The 6,593-nt window shown below is 44.3% G+C and overlaps 1 long non-coding RNA gene across 2 annotated transcripts; it reads left to right on the forward strand.

Annotated features, from left to right (window-relative positions):
- Nucleotides 1-1,941: 1,941 nt before the first annotated feature.
- On the forward strand, nucleotides 1,942-3,991 carry LOC147898572 (uncharacterized). 2 transcript variants are annotated; one of them, XR_015541587.1, is made up of 3 exons: nucleotides 1,942-2,385; nucleotides 2,432-2,715; nucleotides 2,854-3,991. It is a non-coding gene; the product is annotated as an uncharacterized LOC147898572 (long non-coding RNA). The 2 variants fall into 2 exon arrangements; XR_015541588.1 differs by having other exon boundaries at nucleotides 1,942-2,255; nucleotides 2,411-2,715.
- Nucleotides 3,992-6,593: the final 2,602 nt, after the last annotated feature.

Genomic DNA, 6,593 nt, shown 5'->3' on the forward strand with positions numbered 1-6,593 from the left:
GGTCATTCCTCAATATTCATTTTGTAGATTGCACGCTTCTCAACAAAGCTTTTGGTAGTACTCTGACTCGCACACTTTCTTATGTGACTTTGTAAGGCTATTCACTGATATGGCCCAAACTAGAGGAGCAACAAACAAAGGCAAGAGATCAGTTCTTACTGGCCCTCAATCTAAGAGAGTCAGTGCCAAGCAACCACTATGGCAGAGCCAGCCAGCGCAATGAAAGGGCGGCCTGTCACACGGGAGTCCTCGAAGATGGACTGTTGAGGACATGCAAAATGCAATGGCAAAAGTCGAAGGAAGAACATTGTCCTTGCGAGCTTCTGCATGCAAGTATGGCATGGGCTCGTCCTCCCTCGTTGATTGGTTGGATGGGAGAATGCAAACTCGAAGGAGAGGCCTTGACCCTATGCTCACCAATGCAGAGGAGAAGCTGATCACTGAATGGGTGTACAAACATGCAAATGCTGCACAGCCTCTCACACTTCATGACTTGAAAGTGAAGGTCGCCGAAATTTGTGAGATGAGGCAGACCCCTTTTGTGGAAGGCATTCCTGGAAGTGGAGAGGGTTCCAACGTCGTAACCCTAACTTGGTGAAGAGAGTCACTCAAGGCCTTGAAAGGGACCGAGCTATCAATCTATGAATCTTGGACTAGTGGGTAAGTTTTTTGATAAGCTTGCACTGTTGTGTGATAAGCATAGTTACCCTGTTGAATGCATCTGGAACTATGATGAGAGTGGCTGCCAAGTGGGGAGGGTGGGAGGAATGCGGGTTCTAGCCAAGAAAGGAAGCAGGGATGTCAAAGGGTTGATACCCAAAGCCCATGAGTGGATGGGCGTTATGTGCTGTGTGAATGCGGCGAGAGAAGCCATACCAAACTTGTATATTTCTAGAGGGAATTGCAAGGCAAGGAATTATTTGAGGGAGTGTGAAGCAAAGAGTTGCATGGCCATTCAACCAAAGGCATGGATGGCTGCTCGCATTTTCCACCTATGGCTTAAGCACTTTCAAAGCTCTGTGGGGACCGTGAGCCCCACAAATCGACATCTTTTTGTATTGGATGGCTGTAAGTCTCACATTTCCCTAGATGTTGTCATCCTTGCTTCAGAAATGGGCCTGGATATGGTTACTGTACTGTCTCACACTAGCCATAAATTGTAGCCATTGGATGTGTCTGTCTACAAGCCATTCAAGTCACATTTCAAGGCTCAAAGGCAAGTGTGGATGTGTAAGAACAGAGGCAAGGAGGTTTGCAGGACTACATTGGTTGGGATTGTCTCGAGAAGCCTGCACATGGCTTGCACGGAGAAGAACATCAAAGTAGGGTTCCGAGCAAGTGCAATTTTCCCTTTGGACCCATCTGCTCTCAGTAAGTCATATGGGTCTGTAGAGCATATTATTGTTGTGGTGGATGAGGACAATGAGGCAGCTGTAGCCATACTACATCTCAGCCAGACCAAATTGGAAAATGGTGTGGACTCTGACATTGCCTCTATGGTTCCTTCATCACTTCCTTCTGTGACAGATGGACTCTGACATAGCCTCAATGGTTCATTCATCAGTTCCATCAACAACAAATGTTGAAATGGAGTCTGCCATACCCTCTACGGTTCCTTCATCACTGCTTGCATTTACTGAAGGAGATGGGGATGGGGAGGATGAGTTGGATCCCTTCGTGGAGGAAGAGTCCCATTACTTCATGGATCTTTTTGAAGATGGCATGGAGAAAATATCTGAGCATGAAGATGGTGTTGAAGAAGGCACTCCGAATGAGGGCTATGATGAAGAGTTCACCACATTTTTAGGCAGGTAGCATTGTGGAATGAAACAAAAATCTGGCCTCTCATTGAGCCACGTGTCATCATTTTTCATTCAAATCTCATAATTGAAATTCTTTTCTTGAATGCCTATCTCGTTCAAACCATCTAATTCACCTCCATGCAAAACGATGTCTTCAAAGTCCCCTCATTCCCACCCAGGATTGCTTGCCTCTCCATCATGCTCTACTGCCATGGCGGTGGCTTCCTCTTCTATTTCCCTCTGGATCAACTTCCATTCCTTCTACGTAGACATGTGCCTCCAATCCAAATCCATCTGGTTGTCCTCCTCCTACCACCTTGCCCCCAAGCACCCCCTCCCCTCTCCATTCGATGATAACTTCCTCGCCCTCCTTTGGTTGCACTCCGTTGTCAAAGCCAGAGTCACTCGCCTTCTTGCCCGCATGTCCCTCCTTGAGAAAATTGGCTAGATGATGTAGATCTCCTGCTCCATCGTAGTCGCAAATCCTTCACTCATCATGGATTATTTCATCCTTATCTTTACAATTTAGAGCCCATGAATGCTTCGGATTGTGTTTCAATGCTTGGGAGAGTTACTAAGCTATGTAGGACCTTTTTTATTGACTCTAGGAAGTGTTTTGAGTAGCGGAGGAAGCTTCTTGCATCTCTTCGTCGATGGGTAGATCTATGGTTGATCGGTTCCAATGTCAAGCCTTGATAACGCGGCTTCCTGTATGGAATCAATGTTGTCCACAGACACAAAAATGTATGTGGAGCGACTTTCCCTCACAATGTCGTATGGGATGCACGAGGTAACTGTGGATTGTAGTACCAGGGTTTCTGAAACCTTGAAGTCGACGGAATGTATCAACAATTCACGTTTTTGAAGGGATCCAAACAATGCAAGGACGGTCGGAGTCACCACTGCTCTTGAGGTCCGAGGAACTAGAATCCCTTATGTGTATGCTCCAACTATATCGATCAGTACAACAAGGGTGGAGTGATTGATGTTCTTTCACTAGGAAACTCAATAATTCTCGATAGCTAAATGCTATATTGTTTTAACTTTATAGGAATCCGAGTTGGGGCAAATGCTGTGAGAGTTACAGTGAAGATCTAGAGCTCATGAGAAACATGACACAAATCGTAACTAGCTTGCAAGGAGAAGCATCACCCCTTTTGTATCCTTCCTCATGAGTAGCACAGTAAGTGTAAATCTACATAGTAGGAAAGTGTCTTCTATAACTCCTCGTTTTGCTTGTCATATTTGTGGTAAGTGTAAATCTACATAGCAGGAAAGTGTCTTCTATAAGTCCTCATGTTTCCTTGCTAAAATATGACAGTAAAAATGTTCATGAGGATGCAAGAGAAATGAATAAGCTGCGATGCAAGTGCACAATGGAAAGTGATCTTGCCAAATTGGATGCAAAAATGGATGTCAAGTTCACGCAAGCGTTCAAAGCAATTGAGATCGTTAGTGATCAAATTTGAAGCAATTTCAAAGCAATTGAGGTCATTAGTGAGCGATGCACCGATTCTAGAGAAACGACTATGGCATCAGGTGGACGGCCATTCGATTGACTACTTGCAAACAACCGTGCCAAAAGAAGAGGTCAAACTATGCCTGCTTTGCTTCTTTTCTTGACGTCTTTGTTGAGGGCTTTTGTGAATCAAGAATTTGGGCCAACTCCAAAGTGCTAATAATACAACTCTCAAGATTTTCTGCGGAAGAATTCCCTTTAGTAGCACACCTTTTGTCAAATTCTATTTTGAAATTCATACATGAATACAATGGCTTCTCGATCCTTTTTGCCAATTTTGGGGCTTTCCGGCTCCATGGACCAAGGCGGAGATTAGGCGTGCTTGGTGCGGCCTTTTAGGTTTAGGTGGAGCGAAGAGCATTACTTGTTTTGGTCCTAGCAATGGGTTTACAAACTCACACCTAAATATAATGGCTTGGACGTGCACCATAAATCAAGAGGGTTTTAGGCCTCCGCAACAACCTTTTGAGTTGCACATGATGAAATTAGAAGCTTCAACTTATGATGAGGTGGCCAGTGATGTGTCTATTGTAGAGATTAGTAGCAGTAGTAGTGGCGACAAGAGCTTCAATAACTAGAGTTGCAAGAATGTACTGCAGTTGCTTTAGAAATGACAATTTACCTCTGGGATGTAGAGTCCGATGCAATCAGCCAATTGATGCAGACAATTGAAGACGATGATTATGTTACAAGCATTGCTTGAGATGTATATGGAAAACAAATTGTAGTGGGCATCAATGCATCCGAAGTTCAAATATGAGATGCTTGTAAGGGAACCAGGTGCCATTCCATTGTTCTCAATATATAAGGTGGTCTTCTGTTTCAAAGTATGACTAACAATTGCAGCGTTTTCTCATTTGCTCTTTATGTATCGTGATTATCTTGCCTCAAATTAACAATAAAAATGCAATTTTCTAACAAATGTAGGTGTGCCAGATGGTAGGTCACTCAACTCGAGTTGGAAGCCTTTCATGGAATGGCCCTATCCTTCCATCTGGAGGACAAGATATTTGGATTATCAATCATGATGGTATGTCTCCAAATGTTAAGCGTGATGTCTATGCAGCACACCCACACATACATGTCTGCCTCTGTGAAGGCACATGTGCATAGGCCAAACACCCAAAAGTATGCATATGAGAAATGGTTGGCTTGTGTCCTTTCCAAGCCTCACAGGGTGTGATTGTTTTCTAGGCTGTGTACCTGCCTACAAGCCCTCGCCATGCTGTGCCATCTATCTGAGATACCCTGCCATGTGTCGCCTACTGCCTAGACCCTCTTTGCCATGAGGCACCTTTGGCCAGACCTAGACCGAGGGGCTGTTGCCCTTGCCATCCATCCTACACAGTCTTGCCATCTAAGGTAGCCTCTGAAGCTCTTCCAGGTATGTCTTGAACAGTGCTGCCCACATGACAGCCTTGCTGTTGTCCATGTTGCAGCCACCTCTTCTTTCTTGGCTGTAAGGTGCTGCCCATGTGGCAGCCCCTTCCCTCTCTCTTTTCATTTGCCCACATGGTAGCCATGCTGCTGCTCATGTGTCAGTCTCTCAAATCCTAGGTTCACCCTCCCCATGCTGTCCTCATATGGGGCTTACAGATGGGGAGGTGACCTTTCCAACATATTCATGTTGTGTTTAGACATATAATGTCGGGCTTACATTTGAGTTATGATCTAGTGGTTTTGACATGTGCTTTTTTTGGAATAGATATTGCAAAGCAAGACAAAGGCTTCAAGTGCTGATACTAAAATCTCAAAAGTAGACTATAGATGTTTCCAAAGGCAAGAGAGTGACTTCAAGCGGTGGTGGTCATAGCTCATCCAACAAAAAAAGTAAAGCCACTAAAGAAGTGTTCAATAGATGCAAAGTCCCAAAATGGCAGTGGTACCTTGAGAAGTGGTAGATAATATAAGAAGATCCATCTATTTGCGAGATGGTACTACAACATTCAAAGATGTAGGTGCAATGACCAGAATGACAAAAGATGGAGTTAATATGGAAAGTGATAAAGCCGTGTTTGTTAAAATGTGACTTACAGTGTATCACGCATCACCTCTTTCCTATGAAGATCCAAGACACATAAAGGGAAAAAAAAATTCAATGGTGGATAAATCGGAGTGGAATGTTGTTTTGAGCTCCATACCAATAATTATCTATCTACCAAGTGGCTCCCAATCTTCACCTTACATAGCAAATAATTACTCCCATCTAACTTGCCTCCCTGGCGAAGTTGGCAATTCACATCATGAAGCCATGGATCTGAAGAAACTGGGAGTAACAAATTAAAATGACACCATACATTGTAACCAAACTCAACAAGTCACACCTGACTGAATTGGAATCAGCTTTCTTTTTGCAAAGCACCTTCTTCCTTCAAGTGTAGTAAATAACTAACATAGATCCCTTGGGCTCCAAATATCATGTCAGAGATACTAGGTCAGCATATACCAATGCTGTCCCTGAAATGGAATGAAAGGTTCCCATTGATCACAGGACTCTCAAATCTCCCTCAAACACACATACGCAGTTGTAGATGAAGACACAAATTTGGAGCACTTAGCAATGTATGCAACAAAACTTCATGACTATAATCCTGAATGTGTGAAACATCAATGTTGAGCTCCAAGTGGACAGCCTCAGAGCTGGCCAAAAGTTCTTTTCTAATTGAGCACCAAAAGTGGAATATGGTCTAGCCCCTATGTAACATGTTTCTTCCCTTTTCCACGTGCCTCTAGAGGGCTTCACTGGCTTGAGCCTCCATAATAGATGAAGTGAATGGGAGAAATCGGCCCCTTTGTGAGGAAGCTTCCCATCCTGTATTTGGCCACCTGGTCCTCCAAACAGGGCCAACTAGGCCTCTAGCTGGGCCAACCTTTGTCCCCATATGCCAACCTACCTGCTCTCCCAGACCGACCTGGATATGGCTGACCCAAAGTGGCTCTTCCACAAGGGCTTCGATGCCCTAGTTAAGCCCCATTTGGCCCTCGCATGCACACATCCTCTTCCAAATAGGGGTATAATTGCTTCGTCTTTCCCCTTCTAGAATGGAAATCGTACCTTGTCATCCTCATCAAGCAACTTTGTTGAGACTTTCTAGGGGGAGGACTAGTAATATATACTGAGATACACCAGAGCCTAGAGAGAAGGCTATCCATTATACATGGGTACACTTGGATGTCAACATACTGGTTAGAGCCTGCATAGATGGAAGAGTGCCAGGGTTAGGTGGGGTGGCAGTTCTTCTTTGCTCACACAAGGCTGGCAGATATGCCTA

Source organism: Dipteris shenzhenensis, chromosome 9 (assembly GCF_047967505.1).
Source record: "Dipteris shenzhenensis isolate YYH24624 ecotype China chromosome 9, Dip_SZ_1.0, whole genome shotgun sequence".
In the NCBI taxonomy this organism is placed as follows: domain Eukaryota; kingdom Viridiplantae; phylum Streptophyta; class Polypodiopsida; order Gleicheniales; family Dipteridaceae; genus Dipteris; species Dipteris shenzhenensis.